The following is a 25,136-nucleotide window of genomic DNA, read 5'->3' as shown; positions in this document are numbered from 1 at the left end:
ATGTCACCATGTGCCCCAGGCCCACTGCCATGTGGTGCTTGAGTGCATTCCACCTTGTTTATCTGTTGGGCAACTTCCCCAAGTGAGGAAGCTCTCACCATAGGATGTGCCATGTGGTGCAATCTTGTGTGTCCAGCCTTTGATCTGCCACATTAACTTCCTTGTTCATTCATTTAAATTTTTTTGCAATCTCTAGGCTAGCTAGCTGTGATGTGAGCTCCTTCTCATCACAATGCAACTTACAAATGTAGTTTTTAAATTAATTCCTCTCTTTCTTCATGAGTGGGATCTTGGTGTTGAAAGAATAGTAGCTTGGATCTCTAGAGCAACATTATGTCCAGAAAATGCAAAGGTAATTACTCCTAAGGAATTCAACACATGAAAAACTATGTTTTTTGGTGTTGTATGTAGATAACCATAGCTTACATCTTGCAATTGGAAATGGTAAAAACAAGCTTGCCCAGAAATGGTAGAGTAGTTGAGAGACATGACTATTGGAACCAAAGAAATAGCTACCACTAAATTCAAATTCGGCAATTGTGCTAAGAAGAAATGGGCAAAGCTAAAAATTAATATCCAGTAACTATGTCTTATTTTTCCACAACTATGGCATACTGTCCCATCAATCTTCTTCAAGGATTTTACTCCATTGACCATGTAAACAATGTCCACACCCACTCCAACTATCAAATTTAGGGGAACAAGAATCCACAACCCATGTGTCTCTCCAAGTGTGTACTATGCTAGCTCATGATACTTATGAAAACACCTCCCTGGCACTAGATCCCATCCTATGTAGACCATAGTATAGGGTAAGCTAAGTACACCAGCACTGACCCTAGCATTGACATTGTGGAATTAAGAGTACCACCATTTGCCACTTCATCATGATGTCATAGGAAGCCAATCATTTGCATATTGTACCTTCTGAATGTCATCATCTGCATAATCCTTGGTTGATATCAATAAATTGGAACATAAAGTCATTAAATGTCAGCAATTACATGAGTTGGCCTTGCTCACTCTATTTTTTTATAATTGACTTAAATCATTCTTCTAGGCTTCTACAACACTTTATTCCATAGGCCTTGCTTCATAGTAGAGTGTATTATGTTTGTGCTATTCCATTTTCTTATGATTGTGTCAAAGTAATTCTTATCCCACAATCTCTTCTTTTATTTCCAAATATTGATGACATATAAAATAACTTGACCTCTTAATGATTATGTTCACGCATAGAAACATCTTCATTTCTCCATGTCTGATCAGTCTAATGCAATTAGTCAGGCCCCAAAGTGGGTTTGGCTAAAAATAAATTCATTTCCAAACAATTGAACAGTGAAACTAGCTGATTCACCCTCTGGTACTAATTTTAAAACAAATTCAACCATGGAAAGTGAATTTGAAGCTCATTTTACATCTTTTCGCAAACTATCAATTTTGCATTAGGTAGTCCTTTAACTGGCCTTAAAAATTGACCTCAACACCTAACTAGTTTTTGAAATCAAGCACATTGATTCTCTAGTCTACATACTTGCACCCTGTCAAATCTTCTCTCATGAAGAATTCTCAGTCAAAAGATATTGACTGTAAAAGTTGCTCTTTCAAAACTAGCTGCAAGAAAATATGTCGGAAAATAATGAATTGTGTTTAGATTTGGTATTGAAAACCTGGTAAATGGACACTTGGAAGCATGAAATCTAGGGCATTGATTCACTATCATAAGGGGAGCATAAATCTACAATTTGGGCTCATGGCGAATAACTGGACACAGATGGTGAGTGGTCAAATTAGGCTACTTAGAATTTGATGATTGGAAACAATGGCAAAAATGTGTTTTTCACAAAAGGAGTTGACCTAGGAAAGTGTGTTGACAGATTCGTCAAGATTTGAAAATTGGCATACTTAAAGTATTTTTGGAGTAAAACACATTGGTACAATCCATTTGATCTCACCTATTATAGGTTTCAAGTTATAACATCACAAATAGGGGTTCTGACAAATCTACCTTTCTTGACACTAGTAAAATGTTAGAAATTGCATTTAGAATCATGTTTGAAAACTAATCTAATGGATTTGTCATAAACTCAAACTTAAAACATAGCAAGTCTTTGACCTCTAAAATGCAATGCAAAAGGAATTCTCTCATTTCAATCAACTAGGTCAAAGTTATGGCAAGTCAAACAGTGGTTCCTTGAAATCTAAAACATAGGCTCTCAAGTATGGACACTAAACACTCCCCAAAGCAGTGAGTTCTAAAACATAATTTGGTGCAAGATATATGGTTGCAAAAAAAACCTCCCGTCATTGTTTGACACTTAGGTGAAAATGCAAAATTGACAATTGCTCAAAATGAGACTTCACAAATTGACATAGAATGATAGTTTATCTTCATCAAACATATAGATGCACTGAATGCAAGGTATTAGAAGCATCAAACACCTCTTATGTATCAAATAGGTAGTCGAGTACACATGCATCAAAAAGCATTTAAGGGCTTGATTTTCTCAATGGTACTCAAAATTGGGGCTTAAATTTTGAGTCTCGATAGTGGCTCTGCCTGGGAATGCATGTCCCTTGTAGGCATGATAAGGATTTAGATCTCTAGAAGGATCAGACCATTCCCAAAAACTTCTCTCAAACAACTTTATTGAAAGCAAGACACAACTACTCCTCCTATGTACAAACGATGGCCCCTGGCCACCAAACTTCAACAAAACTTCTTAACTCTATCATAAATCTGATTTTCATCTAAATGTGCATGAGTTAAATTGGAAACATTACTTCTATTAGTTTCACCACCTTGATCAACATTTTGAATCAACTCACTTGGCAAAACTAAATCTACAAGTTCACTTTCATAATGCATATAAAAAACTACCTTCATTTTGTACAACTTTCTCATTATGAAAGTTTTGATCAGCATGCTCACAACTATCAATCTCAAACTGAAAATCCTCTTCATTAAATGAATATTGCATGTTATTAGTCTTGAATATGAAAGCTTGATACTCAACAAGGGGAACGGAATCACACATACCTTGAAATTGTGTATCCTTATGCATAACCGATTGATACTCAAAAAAGAAATCAAATTTGTACTCACATATATCATCAATATCATAATCTGAAACTAATCTTGAGTCCTTCAATGATTCTGCACAACTAGAAAATGGATTAGTTGTCACATTAAAGGATTCATCAGAAAACTTGCTACAAGGTGTATAATGATCTTCAATAATAACTACGTCAAACACCTTGTTATCTATATTATGAGATGCAACATCATCATCATAATCACTATCAAAATTGGAAGAAAAATAATCGCATCTCTCACAGTAGTAGGATAGAGTATCATTATTAAGATCATCCTTAACTAAATCTTAATCATCCATGTACTCTTCAAAAAGTGGGTTGACTACCACATGCAAAGCTCATTTATAGATATTATGACAAGTGATCTGCTGATCAACATCAAAGTCTTCATCATACAATGCATTAGTGAAAACTTTAAAACCATTTCTAACATCATTGTCATGGACATTTTCAGCATATGAAGAAGAAAAAACAGAATCGTCACTTCCATCAATGAAGCATGTAGAATATAAATCAAAGTTAATTTAATTTTCTCCATTAAAGTGATTCAAATGTCTTCCAAACCTATCATTATTTATCTTACCAATAGGTGTTGATGCATTGATCTTATGATCACTTGTATGTTGATTATCACTGGACACATCCTCAAGACATTCTTCCAGACAATTAGGTAATCCATACTTATAGCTAATTTCTATGTCTTCATATTGTGTAGACAACTCTTCTCCACCATGTTTAGATTTAGAAAAAGAACTCATACCTTTACTTTCATAAGAGTATTGACTTCCATCATTTCTTTCTTCTTCCCAATTTTTATCCAATTCACATGAAGAAAAAAATATACTGTCACTGTCCTCTTCTTGACTCGAGTTACCACTCTGATCATTATCTTCACATGAGGCTACTTCATAATATGTCATATCAGCAACTTCACTTTCATAACTTGAAAGATCACTTCTCGCTTCTTCATCCTCATACTAAAATGGAAATTTTGCAACTTCAAATTTTATAACATTCTCAACATGGTACAATCTACCAATGAGATAAATCATTTCTTGTATATCTCACTTATCAAGTGAACCCACTTTAACATCTACTATTGAAATACTACAATTAACATATGTACTCTGTTCGGTAAGAACAAGATCCTCTCTCGTTTGAGACAAAGAGACTTCAACTTCAACATCATGTGCTTTTGATTCTAAATTTTCAATAAGATTATCTATAATAGTAGGGATACATATTTCCTGATCTAAAAATTAACACTCCTTTTGACATTAATTTTTCCTTTGCACCTCATCCTACCATTAGACATTCCTAGAGAAGTGAATCTAGGTTAAGCCATATTTTATGTTATTCTCAATCTCTATTGTAGTCATGAATTCCTGATACAAATTCTTAGGCTCTTTATCTCTTAATAGATAGCTCATCTTTTTATTGAATGCATCAAGATAAACCACTAGACACACTTGATCATCTGGCTTATAACATTTAGGAATTTCATTAAAAACCCTTACAAATTTGATATTGAATTCAAGAACTAACTCACCATTCCTAATTTGGATTTTCAAGAACTTATAAAAATAATTAGAGATGCTTACTCTTTCCCCAAATTGCTTCATAAAGGCTGAAATTAATTCATCCCAAGATGAAATTAAACATGCTGGCAGGAAGGAAAACCAATCCCTAGCATCACCTTCTAGAATTTGAACAAACAACTTCATATGAATGTCTTCATGAAAAAATTTCAAAATCACCAATCAAATCATTGAATAACTAAACATGATGACTGGCTAAATTTACACAATTCCCACTAAACTTATGCAAATACTTTTTAAGATTATATGGTATAGGGTTTGGAAAACCATGAATGCCATCAAAGACTAATGGCATATATCTCTTGGTAGAAAAAGATTTATAATTCTCATTAACTGACTGCATACTTAATGAAAAGAAACTTGATATTCTTGAAACTTAAAACTCATTCATCATAAATACTTCTAGAATTCATTACTTGCAGCAGATCTAAAAACCTTTCTATCAATTCAAACTCCAAGCATACTTCAAAATGTGAGAACACTTGATCGATTTATTCTTCACAAAGTACACTGAGGCAAATAAAACTAATCTCCTATTGAGTGCTGAAATTACTAGTTGACAAAGAAACTTTTGTAAAGCTTACTTTCATGGAAATACAATCACATGAAAGTGGAAAATACCTCATGTGTTGATGCTGAAACCTTTGATATGCTAATTGGCATAGGTAGGGATTTCAATTCTTCACACCATTGATCAACTCCTTATAGAGCTGCCATCTCCATGAGGACAAGAAAATGAAATCACTACTGTGATTGACTTTAACATTTAAAATTTCTTGTGACAGGAAATCAATCAACACTTTAAAACTCATAAGTCAGGAACTCATATTTCTCTATTCTTGCTTAAAACTTAACTTAACTTACAAATCTACATAATTTAGTTGAAATGTCATAAAAATAATTAGATGTAACTGATCTACACTGGTTCAAAGATCATTTAGAGAGTTGCCACTCACAATTGTGAGAAAAATTTATAGAATGATTCATAACATGGCAGATCTTAACTAAAATTTTAAATTGTAGAACTTTGCAAATCATTAAACATTTAGAAGAGAGTAACCATTGTTAAACAATTTTGACTATGAATTTATGATAGTACTTTGAACACCAAACCAACTGAATTTGATTAAAAATAAAGCTTAGTAGCTACATAATTTACATTCAACCTTCAAAGATACTACTCTTCTAAAAAAAGCATCATGTGGATGCATGATAATTGAGCAAGAAAATTGGAAAACACATTAGATGACTTACTGCTACAATTTTTTCACACACTTCTCCTATTGCATTGAATCTTCTTTTTTCAAATTCTCAAGGTTTTTCTACCATTGAGAGTCAATACAGTCCCAAGTAGAGTCATCATTATGTTGGTGTTTTCAAAATGTTATAGGTTTCAAATTACACTAATGAGAACAAGACACATCTAGGGGCAGCTAACTCCCATCTTCAACATGTCACTTTAGACACTACGCAAACTATAAGCCTAGACCCTTCTTCTAGTTCAAGCTCTACAAAACCTAGGTCGGTGGATGTTAGATTCAATTATATGGTACCAATGCAAAAGATATTCCTGAATCTATTAAGCATATTTAACCCTTAATTCTCCTCATAAATCATGTAATAACATAGATCTATAGTAGCTAAATGTGAATCTATGACATTCACAAGTTGAGTGAGGGCATCCTTTTTAGCTCTTCAACATGAAAGGGAAATACATTTGATTAATAATTTTGAAATCAATAAAACTCCAAATATGCAGCAGTAAGAAAAAATTGATCCTATAGTTGATTAGTGCTTTATCTATTGGGCAATTCCATGAATCAAATACATTCATCTATGATATCAAAGACATATTTAATACACCAAGACATCATATCTATACTATCACTTTGTGAATTAGACACTAGTGTTCATTTAGACCTCATTCTAATGAAATAACCTTCTCAAATAATTAGCATCCCTATCAAACGCATCAAGCATTTACTTGGTCCTTTGTTCCAACAGAAAAACATATCTAACATACAACCTTAAAGGAATGCATATGGATCTCAGCTCTTTGTTCCTAGACCACATAAGATTACAAATTACTAAGATAGGAGATGAAAACCAAAATGAAACTAAACAAATTTTAGCTCATTTGTATTAATTCCTTTGAAACAATACATTCAAATACATGAAATCAAAATATGGAAACACCTAATAAATCTAAACATTATCTATAATCTACACTACTAGTGTTCATATAAGAGAGTTATGCTAAAGAATGTGGTGTCACACTAATGGGAACACATAAACAATAGAACCCTGGTTTCATAGATTTGAGAAAACTCCAAATTGGAACACACATGATATCACAACAATTAGACATTTCTTCTCCAAAAACTAGAACCCTTACAATGGATGAGAAAGAAGAACATATAGACAAGAAGTGAATTCTCAGATCTAATCTGAAGATGATGTGTCCACTTGAAATTCCCTTCTTTGTAATGAAAAGAATCTATCTAATCTATCCCCCCTTTGATCTAATTTGGTTTTCATTAGTATTATGTAACTGACTTGAAACATCTCCTATTCAATGATGAAAACCATTCTATTTGCCAAAAATCTGAAAACCTCATGAAATGCTAATAAAAATTTGGGTTTATACTAAATAAAGGTGATCAAAAGTGACCCCAACTACATTTTTACCATGTTTTACCAATATTGTAATTGTGTTTTCAATTTTAGCCCATTTCATCGAGAAGGCCCCAAAATTAAAAACCTGCCTGTCACTCAAACTAGTGAATTCCTATGTGAAAACAAACTCCATAATTGAAAAGTTTGTCTTCTCCCAGTTCTAGCGATATATAATATGCCTATATTCACCTCTTAGAAACCCCCTAAATATCATTTTGAAAATCATTCCACCCTTGCATGGCCTGTGCTTTGCAACTTTAATTTTGAATTTTTTTTTAAATTTTAAAGTTTAAACTTTAGAAAGTGACCCTTTTCAAATTTAAAAGTCTTTGAACATGCCATTTTGTGATAAAAAATAATTAAAAAATATTTCATTTTCTAACTTTCCCCCAAGTCTACCTGGTTCCTGACACGTGCGATGTGGCATGCTACCATTGGTCACCTAACTGCTCGGTCACCACTTGCCTTGTCACTGCCACATTACCATGTGCACTGGGCCAACTGCCATTTGGTGCTTGGGTGTATTATCACATTTTTTATCTATTGGGAAACTTCCCCAAGTAGGGAAGTGCCTACCACAACATGTACCATGGGGCGCAATCCTATGCATTTGGCCTTTGATCTACCACATCAGCTCTCTTGTTCATTCATCTAAAATTTGTTGCAAACTCCATGCCAACTGGCCGCATGGTGGGGTCCTTTTCATCACAATGCAACTTAAAAAATCCCAAGTCCTTTAGACATTAAGCATAGTGAGTGTTGTAGTATTTATAAATCTTAAAAATTCTCCTCCTGCAACATGTGGGACTAAGTTCTTTTTAAAAAATACTTTCACTAGGCATCTTCCTTGTTGTGCACATCTTATTTTGTGATTTCATAGCCTTGTTAGCTTCCCTGATGCTTGCCATTTTCACCATCTCCTTCCACTAAGGGTTTGTGGGAGCTTTAGCAGCCACTTTTCCTTCTTAATGCATGGATCTTCCTCATGTTTATGCATTGACTTCCTTATTTATGTATGGGTTTCTTTGTAGTTTATGGCATCTTCTCCTCTTTAGTCTATGAATCCCTCCTCATTTTCCAACCATGGACTCTGGTTTCTTCCTTTTATATGATCACTTCTAATCTCCAATCGGCAAGTCTTCTCTTGTCTTCCTGTGTAGTCTTGAAATGGCTTCCTCTCTTTATTCATGTGTGGGAGCTTGGTGTTGAAAGAATAGTAGCTTGGATCTCAAGAACAACATTATGTATAGCAAATGCAAAGGCAATTACTCCCAAGGAATTCAATACATGAAAATTTGTGTTTGATGGTGTTGTATGTAAATAACCATAGCCTACATGTTCTAGTTGGCCATGGTAAAAATAGGCTCCCAAAGAAATGGTAGAGTAGCTGAAAGACATGACTGCTAAAACTAAAGAAATATTGCCACCGAATTGAAATTGGGAAATTGTGCTAAAAATAAATGGATAGAGCTAAAAATTAATATCAAGTAAGACTGTCTTATTTTTCCACAGCTACATCATACTCTCTCATGAAACTTCTTCCAAGATTTTCCTCTAGTGACCATGTAAATAATGTCCACACCCATTTCAACTATCTAATTTAGGGGAACAAGATTCCATAGTCCACGTGTCTCTCTAGGTGTCTACTATGTTAGCTCATGATACCTATCAAAATGCTTCCATGGCATTGGACCCCATCTTACATGACCATAGTATAGGGTAAGTTGAGTACACCAGCACCGACCCTAGTAGTGGCATTATGGAATCTAGAGTACCACTATTTTTCACTTCATGATGATGTCATAGGAAGCCAATCATTTGTAGATTGTACCTTTTGAATGTCAGCATCTACATAATCCTTGGTTGATATCAAAAAATGGGCACATAAAGTCATTAAATGTTAGTAATTACATGAGTTGGCCCTACTCACTCTACTATGTATTTATTGACTTTAGTGATGGGGACACAACCCAAGAATAGAATGGACACAACAGAAAAAGGAAATTATCTTAACTGAGAAAATAAGCTAGTACAAATAGTACAGAGAAAATAAACTTCAAAACATGCCCTAAGGGCTTACAATAGCACAAACCTGGAGATAAATTCTCCTTTCAGTTCCTCCTCTCAAACTCCACTCTGAACTGCCTTTTACAACGCCAGAAATAGATTCTAGAAAGTACTAGTAGGCATCCACTGACCAAATAGAAGGTTCCAGAAGCTGCGTTAGAAGTCGGTGCAAATCTAGAAGAATCTAGAAATGGTAACCGAACATCCGGGAGGCATAACTTTTGAACTGTAGCTCCGATTGATGAACTGTTTACATTATTGAAAAGCTCTCAAAGCTCTCTATAGCCCTATGGACAAGATTTTATCATCCCCCATTTTTTGGCCCTTTTTGAGGTCATTTAATGCCCCTAACCTGACTTTGAAGCATTCTTAGGAGGTCTCCAAAACTCGAAAAACTGCAATAACTTTCAAACTGTGGGGCCTTTTGACCTGATTCTTTTTTTGGAATTCTCTAAATCATAATTAAATTCATCTGGCCAATTTAAACCTTCTAGGTCACCAAAATGATGGCCAAATTGCATGCTCCTATTTTTTTGAGATTTTCTAGCACACTGATAGTTGAACTGTGAGAGTTGGAACCTTTATTTGACCCAAATGGGTGTCCAAAAATGTAAAGACATGGAACAAAAACTAAGTCTAAGTACATTTTTTTGGGTGACACAGGATTGCCCTTATACCTCTGGATGCTCCTGCATCAGACACCCAGGGTAGATTGAAAAGTGATCCTGTCACTTTATGGATGGTAGAGGAAATCCCAAATGGGAAACCTCAGTTGCTGAAATCCAAGTTGAGTCCTCGATCGACCGTCCTTTCCATTTGACCAAATACTCTTCATACTGCCTGTTTCTAGTACTCCTACCCACACGATGATCTAGAATGTCTTCTATCTCCTCTTTCTTAGAAGCAGGAATCGGACATGGCTCTAACACCAGCTCCTCATCTGTACCATCATCATGATACTCTGTTAAATCTGTAATGTTGACAATGGGAGAAATGTGAATACCATCTGGCAACTCCACCTCATATGCATTTCCTGAGTCATGTTTCTTCAAAATTTTGCAGGGGCCAAATTTCTTCATTTTTAGCTTGTTGTAAGTACCATCTGGAAATCTTTCTTTTCGTAAGTGCACCATGACTAAATCTCCTACTTGGAATTCCTTATGTCTTCTCCTTTGATCAGCCCTAGCTTTATACTCTTGATTCATCTTGGTTATGTGTGCCTGAAAATCCTCATGTAGACGCTTGATATGTTCAGCAAATTCCCCAGCTTCAGCACTTGTCCTCTACCCATGTTCTGTCTTCCTCAGCTCTAGTGCAGTCCTTGGGCTATTCCCATATACAATTTGGAATGGTGATTTTCTAGTACTCCTATTTATAGAGTTATTATAAGAAAACTCTGCCTGTGGTAGAACCAAATCCCATCCCTTGGGCTTATACCCAACTAAACATCTCAGCAAATTGCCCAGACTTCTATTTACCACTTCTATTTGGCCGTCAGTTTGTGGGTGATGCGTGGAACTAAATTTCAAGTCTGTTCTCAACTTTTTCCATAATGTCCTCCAGAAATGACCCACAAATTTAGTGTCTCTGTCAGAAACTATACTCCTTGGAAGACCATGTATTCTTACCACCTCTTTGAAAAACAAGTCTGCAATATGGATAGCATCATGAGTTTTGTGGCATGGAATGAAATGTGCCATTTTGGAGAACCTATCAACCACCACAAATACTGAGTCATTACCCCTTTGTGTCCTTGGCAATCCAAGAATAAAATCCATACTTATGTCCTCCCATGGCCTTGATGGAACAGGAAATGGCTGATATAGGCTAGTATTGTGACTAAACCCCTTGGCAACTTGACAAACTTGGCAACTCTGTACAAACTTCTTCACATCCTGTGAAATTTGAGGCCAAAAATAATGTTCTCTAAGAATGGAAATGGTCTTATCTCGACCAAAATGTCTTGCCATCCCTCCACTATGTTTCTCCTTAATCAGATTTTCCCTCATGGAACTCCTTGGAATGCATAATTGACTAACTTTGAACAACATGCCATCTTGAATCAAATAGTCTAACCACTTGGTTCTATCTACAACGACAGGTTCTTTACAAGCTTTCCATGCTTTAGCAAAATCAGGATCCTTAGGGTACAAATTCTTGAATTCATCAAACCCAACTACTTCAACCTGCATTACTGTAAGCAACAACTATCTCCTACTTAGCGCATCTACAACCCTGTTAGATTTTCCACTTCTATGCTTCAACACAAATGTATAACTCTGCAAGAACTCTGCCCACTTCATATGCCTTTGATTAAATTTACTTTGGCTATTTAGGTACTATAATGCCTGATGATCAGTATACAAAAAAAATTCTTTTGGAAATAAATAATGCCTCCATTTCTTTAAAGCCTGAACTATTGCATAGAACTCTTGATCATAAATAGAATACTTCTTCTTTGCATCGTTCAATTTTTCACTAAAATATGCAATAGGCTTACCTTCTTGGCTTAATACAACCCCAATAGTGCTGCCACTAGCATCACAATCCACCTGGAACACTTTTATAAAATCTGGAAGTGCCAACACAGGCTGTTCTGTTACATTCTTCTTCAGCAATTCAATACTTCTCGCAGCTGCTATAGTCCATTTGAACTCTTTTCTATCCCCTCTTATTGTATCAGTTAGGGGTGCACATATGCCACTGAAATTCTTAATAAACTTCCTGTAAAAACTAACCAAACCATGAAATGATCTTACCTCAGTAGCAGACCTTGGAGTAGGCCATTCCAAGATGGATTTTACCTTCTCCGGATCCATTTTGAGACCTTCAGGTTATATAACAAACCCCAAATAGACTAACTCCCTTTTTGCACAGTTACACTTCTTCAGATTAATTAACAGTTTCTCTTCCCTTAGCCATTCAAGGACACTACGACAATAAATGTTCTTCCAAAGTCTTGCTGAAAATTAAAATATCATCCAAATAGACAATAACAAATTTTCCCAAGAACTTCTTAAGTACCTCATTGATGAGCTGCATGAAGGTGCTTGGGGCGTTTGTCAGTCCAAAGGCCATGACTAACCACTCATAAAGACCCTCCTTGGTCTTGAAGGCTATTTTCCACTCATCTCCTTCTCGAATTCATATCTGGTGATAACCACTCTTCAGATCTATCTTTTTGAAGTACTGAGCTCCACTCAAGCAGTCCATAATATCATCCATCCTTGGCAAAGGAAATTGGTACTTGATGGTGATCCTATTTATAGCTCGAGAATCTATACACATCCTCCACTCTCCATCCTTCTTTGGTGCGAGTACTGTAGGTACTACACATGGACTCAGGCTCTCTCGAATCAAGCCCTTCCTCAACAACTCCTGAACCTATTTAGTTAGCTCCTCTATTTCAGAAGGAGTCCTGGAATCAGATCTATCTGATGACTAATTTGCCTTACTAGTGGCAATCCATCTGGAACATTATCAAACATAATATCTCCAAACTCCCCTAGTAAATCTAAAACTTCAACTGGTATTTCACTACTACCTTCTTTATCTTTCCTAGGAATCCAAGCATAGCACATATGCTGATGTTTCATGCCCTCTAAAAACTTCTTTTCATCAACAAGACAAATCCTAGCACTGCTACATACCTTTTCACCTTCCTTTTTCATGGGCTTCAATTTGTGGCGAACTCCATCCTTTGTCAGAGAGTATGTGTTTGCATGTCCATCATGTATTACATGTCTATCAAACTGCCATGGTCTACCCAATAATAGATGGAAAACATCCATCGAAATAATATCACAGAGAACTTCATCATGGTAACTCCCAATTTTGAATTTCACTAAACATTGTTCACTTACCAGGACCTTATGATCATCTTTTACCCAAGCAATCCGATAGGGCTGGGGATGTTTCTCCCTCTTGAGCTTTAGCTTAGAGACCATCTCTTCTGATACCAAGTTATCAGTGCTACCACCATCAATGATCATGTCACAACATTTATCCTCACACTTGCATCTGGTACGGAAAAAACTCCTCTGTTGTCATGGTTCAATCTCACCACTTAGTAGGACTCTTTCATTTACCAAGGTCTCTCCTCTTTTTGCATCCTTTGAATGTGATGATTGTGCATCCTCATCCACATCCTATCTGTCCTTCCTTGTTGTTGAGGGCATTCAAAGGCATGATGACCTTCTTCATTGCAATGGAAACAGGTACCATGGAAGCCTCCTCTTCCTTGTCCACGTCCTCTGCCTCTTCCTCTTTGATTTCCAAAGTCTTGATCATGGGAGCGGTTGAAACCCTCATTCTTTTGGTTCCTACTACTACCCACATCTTCATTTTTCTTTTGGGTTTCATTGCGGCCTCCAGATGATCTACCGCTTCCCCTTCCTCCTTGACCACGCCCTCTTTTTCTTCCTTCAAACCTTTTATTCAGCTTCTCTTCGACTCGTAGGGAAAACTAGTATGCCTCTTCAACACTGGTCATTCTTACCAGACTTAATTGCTCCTGGATGCTAGGTCGCAACCCACTGATATAACGAGCAACCTTCTCCATATTTGCTTCTGCATGCCCCACTATAATCAAGAGTTGATAAAATTCCTCTGTATATTCTTGGATTGATCTTCCTGCTTGCTTTAACCCATGCATCTTCTTAAACAAATCAATCTCGTAGTCCATAGGAATGAATTGCTTCTTCAATTTGTCCACCATGCGATCCCATCTTGTGATCTTCTCCTTTCCTCTTCTGTTTCTTTCCAATTGAACCTCTTGCCACCAGATTTTGGCATGGCCTTTTAGTTTGGCCTTTGCAAACTTAACCCTATCTAGGTCCCTGATATCCTCATACTTAAAGTATTCTTCCAGTTCATTGATCCAATCGCGATCAACTCATATGGTTTCAGATTTCCTGAGAATACACCCACTTCAATGTGGGTCTTTTCCCAAACTTAGTAATGGCCCTAAAAAGCCTTTCCTCTGCATGATTCAGAACTTCCCCATCAAATTCCTCTTCTAGTCCAATTAATTCTTCTTCATTGTCATCCTCACTGTTCTCACCTGCGGCAACATTTTCTCCTCTATGGAGCTCCTCTTACAATGCTTGTACCTACCTTTGGAGGGCTCTAACCTCCTCAAGATTAACAGGTCTAGCCCTTTCACCATGCTCTCTTTGTGGAGGCATCTTCTAACTCGAACCCACAACCACACAGTCCTGGTGCAAACTGCCTTACAGTCGGCACTCTGTCTACACACTCAGGAAAACCAGCTCTGATACCATTTGATGGGGACACAACCCAAGAACAAAATGGACACAATAGAAAAGAGAAATTATATTAACTGAGAAAATAACCTAGTACAAATAGTACAAAGAAAATAAACTTCAAAACATGCCCTAAGGGCTTACAATAGCATAAATCTGGAGATAAATTCTCCTTTTAGTTCCTCCTCTCAAACTCCACTCTGAACTACCTTTTACAATGCCAGAAATAGATTCTAGAAAGTGTTAGTAGGCATCCACTGACCAAATAGAAGGTTCCAGAAGCTGCGTTAGAAGTCAGTGCAAATCTAGAAGAATCCAGAAATGGTAACCGAACTTTTGGGAGGCATAACTTTGGAACCGTAGCTCTGATTGATGAACCGTTTACATTTTCGAAAAGCTCTCGAAGCACTCTATAGCCCTATGGAAAAACTTCACTCGTCCCCCATTTTTCAGCCCTTTTTGAGGTGCCCCTAACCTAACTTTGAAGCATTCTTAGGAGGTCTCCAAAACCCAAAAAACTGCAATAACTTTCAAATCGTGCGGCCTTTTGACCAGATTCTTTTTTTGGAATGCTCTAAATCAAAATTACATTCTTCTGGCCAATTTACATCTTCTAGGTCACCAAAATGATGGCCAAATTGCATGCTCCTATTTTTTCAGGATTTTCTAGCACACTGATAGTTGAACTGTGAGAGTTGGAACCTTTATTTGACCCAAATGGGTGTCCAAAAATGTAAAGACATGGAACAGAAAATAAGTCTAAGTACATTTTTTTGGCTGACATAGGATTTCCCTTATACCTCTAGATGCTCCTGCATCATTTAGTCATTCTTCTAGGCTTCTACAAGAGTTTATTCCATAGGACTTGCATCAAAGTAGAGCCAATTGTGTTTGTGCTAGTCGATTTTTTTGTGATCATGTCAAAGTAATTTTTATCCCACAAACTCTACTGTATTTCCAAATATTGATGAAACATAAAAAAACTTGACCTCTTAATTATTATGGTCATGTAAAGAAACATCTTCATTTATCCATGTTTGATAAGTGTGATGTAATTAGTTGGGCCCCAAAGTTGGTCTGGCTAAAAAAAAATTCATTTCCGAATGACTGAACAACAAAACTAACTCATTCACCCTCTGGCACTAATTTTAAAACAAATTTGACCACTAAAAGTGAATTTGAAGCTCATTTTACATCATTTTTCAACTTGTCAATTTTGCGTCAGGAGGTTCTTTGGTTGGCCTTAAATACTAACCCAAACACCTTAGCAGGCTTTAAAATGAAACACATTGATTCTCTATTCTACATACTTGTACCTTGTCGAATCACGTCTAATGACAAACTTTTAGTCAAAAGATATTAATAGTCAAAGTTTCCTTTCAAAATTGCCTGCAAGAAAACATGTCAGAAAACAATGAATTACATTCATATTTGGCTTTGAAAATTGGGTAAATAGACATTTGAGAGCATGAAAAATGGGGCATTGGTTCATTGTCACAAGGATGGTATAAATCTATGATTTGGGCTCTTGGCAAATAACTGGGCACAAATGGTGAGCGGTCAAAGTAGGCTACTCAGAATTTAATGACTGGAAACAATGGTAGAATTTTTTTTTTTGCAAATGGAATTGATTTGGGAAAGTGTGTAGATGGATTCATCTAGATTTGAAAATTGGCACACTTAAAGTACTTTTGGTGTAAAACATAGTTGTACAATCCATTCAATCTCACCTATCACATATTTGATATTATAACATCACAAACAAGGGTTCTGACAAATTTTCCTTTCTTGACACCAATAAAATGTTAGAAATTGCATTTGGAATCACATTTCAAGATTGATCAAACGGATTTGTCATAAACTCAAACTTGAAACATAGCAAGTCTCTGTCCTCTAGAATGCAATGCAAAAGGAATTCTCTCATTTCAATCAACTAGGTTGAGGTTATGGCAAGTCAAAAAGAGCTTCCTAGAATTTAGAACTAATTGCATCAGCATGACATCAATGAATGACCAACTTTTAGGTGTTCAAAACCTAGTCAAATTATCTTGAAATGACTCAAAATTTGAAACATAGGCTCTAAGGTATAGATACTAAAAACACCCAAAGATGTTAGTTGTGAAAAATAACTAGGTGCAAGATATTTAGTTGCAAACAAAACCTCCCATCAGTATTTGACACTTAAGTCAAAATGCAAAATTGACAATTTCTCAAAACGGGACTTCACTAAATGACTTGAAATGATCATTTATCCTTATGAAACACATAGACACACTAAATTCAAGGTGTTAGAAGCATTAAAGACCTCTTATGTATCAAACAGGTATTCAAGTACACATGCATCAAAAAATATTTAAGGGCTTGATTTTCTCAATGGTAGTCAAAATCAGGGCTTCAATTTTGAGTCTCGATAGTGGCTCTATCTGGGTATCCTTGTCCCTTGTAGGCATGAAAAGGATTTAGATCTCTAGAAGGATCAAACCATTCCAAAAAACATTTCTCAAACAACTTTATTGAAAGCAAGAAACAACTACTCCAACTATGTACAAATGATTGCCCTAGGCCACCAAACTTCAACAAAACTTCTTACCTCTATCATAAATCTGATTTTCATCTGAATGTGCATGAGGTAAACTAGAAACATTACTTCTAGTAGTTTCACCAATTTGATCAACATTCTGAATCAACTCACTTGGCAAAACTGAATCTACAAGTTCACATTCATAATGCATATAACTACTAGCTTCATTTTGTACAACTTGCTCATTATGAAAGTTTTGATCAACAAGCTCACAACTATAAATCCCAAACTGAAAATCCTCTTCATTAAATGAATATTGCATGTTATAAGTCTTGAATATGAAAGCTTTATAGTTAACAAGGGGAAAGGGATCACGCATACCTTGAAATTGAGTATCCTTATGCATAACCAAATGATACTCAAACAAGCAATCAGATTTGTACCTACATATATCATCAATGTTAGAATCTGAAACTAATTTTGAGTCCTTCAATGATTCTTCACAATCAGCAAATTGATTAGTTGTCACATTAAAGTATTCATCATAAAACTTGCTACAAGATGTATATTGATCTTCAATAATAACTTCGTCAAACACCTTCTTATCTATATTATGAGATGCAACATCATCATCATAATCATTGTCAAACGTGGAAGAAAAAAAATTTGATCTCTCACAGTAGTACGATAGAGTATCATTATTAAGATCATCCTTAAATAAATCTAAACCATCCATGTGCTCTTCAAAAACTGGATTGACTACCCCATGCAAAGCTCCTTTGTAGATATTATGACAAGTGATTTTTTGATCAAGATCAAAGTCTTCATCATACAACACATGAGTAAAAACATTAAAACCATTTCTAACATTGCTATCATGGACATTTTCAACATATGAAAAAGAAAAATCAGAATCATCACTTGAAGACACACCATCCAGTCCATCAACAAAGAATATAGAATATAAACCAAATTTACTTTCATTTTCTCAATTAAGGTGATTCAAGTGTCTTGCAAACCTATAATTATTTATCTTACTAATAGTTGCTGATGCATTGATCTTATGATCACTTGTATGTTAATTATCACTACACACATCCTCAAGACATTCTTCTAGACAATTAAGTAATCCGTACTTATAGATAATTTCTTTGTCTTCATATTGTGTAAACAACACTTCTTCACCACCTTTAGATTAAGGAAAAAGCTCATACCTTTCCTTTCATAAGATTATTCACTTCTATCATTGCTTTGTTCTTCCTAATTTGCATCTGATTCACATGAAGATGAATATATACTATCACTGTCCTCTTCTTGACTCAAATTACCACTCTCATCATTATCTTCACATGAGGCTTCTTCATAATATGTCAGATCAGCACCTTCACTTGTATCACTTGAATGATCAGTTCTAGCTTCTTCATCCTCAAACTGAAATGGACATTTTGCAACTTCGAATTTTATAACATTCTCAGCATGGTGCAATCTATCAACAAGATAAATCATTTCTTGCATATCTAACTGATCAAGTGAATCCACCTTAACATCTACTACTGAAGTACTACAAACATCTATACTGTGTTCAACAAGAACACGATCATCTCTCCTTTGACACAAAGAGACTTCAACATCAACATCGCACGCTTTTGATGTTGAATTTTCAATAAAATTATCTATAACAGTAGGGGTACCTATTTTTTGATATGAAAATAAACACTCCTTTTGACATTGATTTTTTCTTTGCACCTCATCCTACTAGCAAACATTCCTAGAGAAGTGAATCTAGGTTAAGCCATATTTTATGTTATTCTTAATCTCTATTACTAGTGTTCATTTAGTCAACATAAGATTACAAATTACTGAAATAGGAGATTAGAATCAAAATAAAACTAAACAAATTCTAGCTCATTTGTATTAATTCTTTTGAAACAATACATTCGAATGCATGAAATCAAAATATAGAAACACCTAATAAATCTGAACTTTATCTATAATTTGCAATACTTCTGCTCATATATGAGAGTTATGCTGAAAAATGTGGTGTCACATTAATGGGAACACATCAAGACTAGAACCTTTGTTTTATAGATCTAAGAAAGCTCTAGATCGGTACACACATGGTATCACAACAATAAGTCATTTTTCCTCCAAAAACTAGAACCCTTACAATGGATGAGAAGGAAGAAGATATAAACAAGAAGTGAATTCTTGGATCTAATCTAAAGATGACCTTTCCACTTGAAATTCCCTCATTTGTAGTGAAAAGAATCTTTCTAATCTCTCTCCCCTTTCATCTGATTTGGTTTTCATTAATCTTCTGTAAGTGACTTGAAACATGTCCTATTCAATGATGAAAACCATTCTGTTTTCCCAAAATTTGAAAACCTCATTGAATGCTAGTAAAAAATTGGGTTTAAGCTAAATAAAGGTAATCAAAAGTGACCCAACTATAATTTTTACCATATTTTAACAATCTTGTAACTATGTTTTCAATTTTAGCCCATTTCATTGGGAAGGCCTTGAAACTAAAATCCTACCTATAACTCAAACTAGTGAATTCCTATGTGAAAACAAACTCCATAATCAAAATTTCTTTCTTCTCCTAGTTCCAGTGATATATAATATGCCTATATTCTCCTCTCAGAAACCCCCTAAATATCATTTTGAAAATCATACCCCCCTTGGATGGCCTCTACTCTACAACTTTTATTTTCAAATTTTTTTAAAATTCTAAAGTTTAAACTTTAGAAAATGACCCCTTTTCAATTTAAAAGTCTTTGAATATGCCATTTTGTCATAAAAAATAATTAAAATTTATTTTTAAAAAATTTCATTTTCTAACTTTCCCCCAAGCCTACCTAGTCCCTGACATGTGCCATGTGGCATGCTACCATTGGTTGCCCAACTGCTCCGTCATGACCTATCTCACCACCACCATGTCACCATGCACCCTAGGCCCACTACCATGTGGTGCCTAGGAAAATTCATCCATTATTAATCCATCAGGAAACTTCCCCAACCAAGGAAGCACCTACCACAAGATGCACCACATGGCGCAATCCTATGCATCCAACCTTTGATCTACCACATCAGCTCACTTGGTCATTCATCTAATTTTTTTTGCAAACTCCATGCCAGCTGGCCACATGGTGGGGTCCTTTTCATCACAATGTAGCTTACAAAAGCCCAAGTCCTTTAGATACTAAGCATAGTGATTGTTTTATATTTAAAAATCTTAAAAATTCTCCTCTTGTAGTATGTGGGACTATTTTCTTTTTAAAAACTGCTTTCCCTCGACATCTTCCTTGCTATGCACATCTTCTTTTGTGATTTCATAGCCTTGTTAACTTCCCTAATACCCATAATTTTCAATAGCTCCTTCCACTAAGGGTTTCTGGGAGCTTTAGCAGCCACTTTTCCTTTTTAAGGTGTAGATGTTCCTTTAACATGCCTACCATTTGACTTTGGATATCTTCTCCTTGCAAATTGAAATATTCCCTTTGTTTATGCATTGACTTCCTTATTCATGTATGGGTTGCTCTATAGTTTATAGTGTCTTTTCCTCTTTAGTCTACGGATCACTCCTCATTCTCCAAACCTGGACTCTGGTTTCTTCTTTTTATATGATGACTTCTAATCTCCAATTGGCAGGTCTACTCTTGTCTTCTTCTATAGTCTTGAAATGGCTTCCTTTCTTTATTCATCCATGGGAGGTTGGGTGTTGAAAGAATAGTAGCTTGGATCTCCATAACAACATTATGTCTAGCAAATGTGAAGGGATTTACTCCCAAGGAACTCAACACATGAAAAACAGTATTTGTTGGTATTCTATGTAAATAACCATAGCTTACATCTTCTAGTTGGCCATGGTAAAAATAGGCTCCCAAAGAAATGGTATAGTAGCTGAGAGATATGACTGCTACAACCAAAGAAATAGTTGCCACTGAATTCAAATTGGTAAATTTTGCTAAAAATAAATGGATAGAGCTAAAAATTAATATTGAGTAAGTCTATCTTATTTTTCCACAACCATGACATACTATCTCATGAAACTTCTTCAAGGATTTTCCTCTAGTGACCATGTAAACAATGTCCACACCCATTTCAACTATCAAATTCAAGGGAACAAGAATCCACAGCCCACGTGTCTCTCTAGGTGTGTACTGTGCTAGCTCATGATATTTATCAAAATGCATCCTTGGCACTAGACCCCATCCTACATGACCATAGGATAGGGTAAACTGAGTACACCAACACCAACCCTAGTAGTGACATTGTGGAATGTAGAGTACCACCATTTGTCACTTTGTGATGATGTCATAGGAAGCCAATCATTTGCAAATCATACCTTCTAAATGTCATCATCTACATACTCCTTGGTTGATATCAGTAAATGGGCACATAAAATCATTAAATGTTAGTAATTACATGAGTTAGCCCTACACACTCTACTATTTTTTAATTGACTTTAGTCATTCTTCTTGGCTTCTACAAGACATTATTCCATAGGCCTTGCATCAAAGTAGAGCCAATTGTGTTTGTGCTAGTCCATTTTTTTGTGATTGTGTCAAAGTAATTCTTATCCCAAAAACTCTACTTTATTTCCAAATATTGATGACATATAAAAAAACTTGACCTCTTAATGATTATGTTCATGTACAAAAACATCTTCATTTCCCCATGTTTGATCAATTTGATGCAATTAGTTGGGCCCCAAAATGGGTCCAGCTAAAACAAAATTCATTTCCAAATGAATGAATGACAAAACTAGCTCATTCACCCTCTCACACTAATTTGAAACAAATTTGACCACAGGAAGTGAATTTGAAGCTCAATTCACATCTTTTTATAAATTTTCAATTTTACGTCAGGAGGCCCTTTGGCTGGCCTTAAATACTGACCCAAACACTTGACCAGGCTTTGAAATAAAACACATTGATTCTCTATTCTACATAATCATACCCTATTGAATCTCATCTTATGAAAAATTTTCAATCAAAAGATATTGACTATCAATATTTCCCTTTCAGAACTACCTACAAGAAAACATGTTAGAAAATAATGAATTGCATACAGCTCTACCTTTGAAAACTAGGTAAACGGACAATTGGGAGCACAAAAATTGGGGTGTTGGTTCATTGTCATGAGGAGAGTATAAATCTTTGATTTGGGCTCATGGAGAATAACTAGGCACAAATGGCAAGCAGTCAAAGTAGGCTACTTAGAATTTGATGACTGGAAATAATGGTAGAAAAAACATTTTTTACAAAAGGAATTGACTTGGGAAAGTGTGAAAACGGATTCATCTAGTGTGAAAAAGGAATTGAATTGACTTGAAGTATTTTTGGAGTAAAACATAGTGGTACAATCCATTCAATCTCACCTATCATAGATTTCAAGTTCTAACATCACAAACAAGGGTTCTAACAAATTTGCCTTTCTTGACACTAATAAAATGTTAGAAATTGCATTTGGAATCCCATTTGAAACCTGATCAAACAGATTCATCATAAACTCAAACTTGAAACATAGCAAGTCTCTGACCTCTAAAATGCAATGCAAAAGGAATTCTCTCATTTTATTCAACTAGGTGAAAGTTATGGTAAGTCAAAAAGGGCTTCCCAGAATTTAGAACTAATTGCATTAGCATGACATCAGTAAATGACCAATTTTGAGGTGTTCAAAACCAAGTCAAACTAACTTGAAATGTCTCAATATCTGAAACATAGGCTCTTAGGTATGGACACTAAACACTCCCAAAGTATTGAGTTGTGAAACATAATTAGGTGCAAGATATTTAGTTGCAAACACAACCTCCAAACCTCAAAATGGGACTTCATGAAATGACTCAAAATGACAATTTATCTTCATGAAACACATAGACACACTAAATGCAAGGTGTTAGAAGCATCAAACACCTCTTATGTATCAAATAAGTAGTTGGTTACACATGCATCAAAAAGCATTTAAGGGCTTGATTTTCTCAATGGTACTCAAAATTGGGGCTTCAATTCTGAGTCCTGATAGTGGCTCTATCTAGGGATACATGTCCCTATGAAAAGGATTTAGATCTCTAGAAGGATCATACCATTGCAAAAAACTTTTCTTGAATAGGTTTATTGAAAGCAAGAAACAACTACTCCTACTATGTACAAACAATGGCCCCGGGCCACCAAACTTCAATGAAACTTCATACCTCTGTCACAAATCTGATTTTCATCTAAATATGCATGAGGTAAACTAGAAACATTACTTCTATTAGTTTCATCAATCAAATCGACATTCTAAATCAACTCACATAGCGAAACTGAATCTACAAGTTCACTTTCATAATGCATATAACAACTAGCTTCATTTTCTACAACTTGCTCATTATGAAAGTTCTAATCAACATGTTCACATCTATCAATCTCAAACTGAAAATCCTCTTCATTAAATAACTATTGCATGTTATCATTCTTGGATAAGAAATCTTGATATTCAACTAGGGGAAAGGGATCACACATACATTTAAATTGTGTATCTTTATGCATAATCGAATCATACTCAAATGAGAAACCATATTTGTACTCACATATATCATCAATGTTAGAATCTAAAACTAATCTTGAGTCCTTCATTGATTCTTCCTAATCAGAAAATGGATTATTTGTCACATTAAAGTATTCATCATAAAACTTGCTACATGGTGTATACTTATCTTCGATAATAACTTCGTCAAACACCTTGTTATCTATATTATGAGATGCAACATCATCATCATAATTTTTGTCAAACTTGGAAGAAAAACAATCTAATCTCCCACAATATTAGGATAAAGTATCATTATTAAGATAATCCTTAACTAAATTTGAATCATTCATGTGCTCTTCCAAAAGTGGATTGACTACCCCATGCAAAGCTCCTTTGTAGATATTATGGCAAGTGATCTGCTGATCAACATCAAATTCATCATAATACAACAGATTAGTGAAAACTTTGAAACCATTTGTGATATCACTATCATGGACATTTTCAGCATATGAAGAAGAAAAATTAGAATCATCACTTGAAGACTCACCATCCACTCCATCAACGGAGCATGTAGAATATAAATCAAAGTTACTTTCATTTTCTCCATTAAGGTGATTCAATTGTCTTGCAAGCCTATCATTATTTATCTTACCAATAGGTGTTGATGAATTGATCTTATGGTAACTTGTATGTTGATTATCACTACACACATCCTCAAGACATTCTTCTACAAAATTAGGCAATCTGTACTTATAGATAATTTCTTTGTCTTCATATTGTGTAGAAAAATCTTCTTCACCATGTTTAGATTTAAAAGAACTCATACCTTTGCTTTAATAAGAGTATTCACTTCTCTCCTTGCTTTCTTCTTCCTAATTTGCATCTAATTCACATGGAGATGAATATATACTATCAATGTACTCTTCTTGACTTGAGTTAGGACTCTCATCATTATCTTCACATGAGGCTTCTTCATAATATCTTGGATCAGCATCTTCAGTTTCATCACTTGAAAGATCACTTCTAGGTTCTTCATCCTCATACTGAAATGGTCATTTTGCAACTTCAAATTTTATAACATTCTCAATATGGTGCAACCTATAAATAAGATAAATCATTTCTTGCATATCTAACTAATCAAGTGAATCCACCTTAACATCTACTACTAACATACTACAAACATATGTACTCTTTTTAGCAAGAACAAGATGATCTATCCTTTGAGACAAAGAGACTTCAACATCAACATCACATGCTTTTGATTCTAAATTTTCAATAAGATTATCTATAATAGTAGGGGTACCTATTTTCTGAACTAAAATTAAACACTCCTTTGGACATTGATTTTTCCTTTGCACCTTATCCTACTAGCAAACATTCCTAGAGAAGTGAATCTAGGTT

General features: G+C 35.2%; 1 pseudogene; it reads right to left on the bottom strand.

Annotated features, from left to right (window-relative positions):
• Nucleotides 1–276: 276 nt before the first annotated feature.
• LOC149569028 (lysine histidine transporter 1-like) overlaps nt 277–25,136 on the bottom strand; it is a 45,091-nt pseudogene continuing 20,231 nt past the window's right edge.

This window comes from Cupressus sempervirens, chromosome 3 (assembly GCF_028749045.1).
Source record: "Cupressus sempervirens isolate cs-2001-9-10 chromosome 3, ASM2874904v1, whole genome shotgun sequence".
Classification (NCBI taxonomy): domain Eukaryota; kingdom Viridiplantae; phylum Streptophyta; class Pinopsida; order Cupressales; family Cupressaceae; genus Cupressus; species Cupressus sempervirens.
The sequence above is the reverse complement of the archived record's forward strand: the minus strand, read 5'-3'. Positions and strand labels throughout refer to the sequence as shown.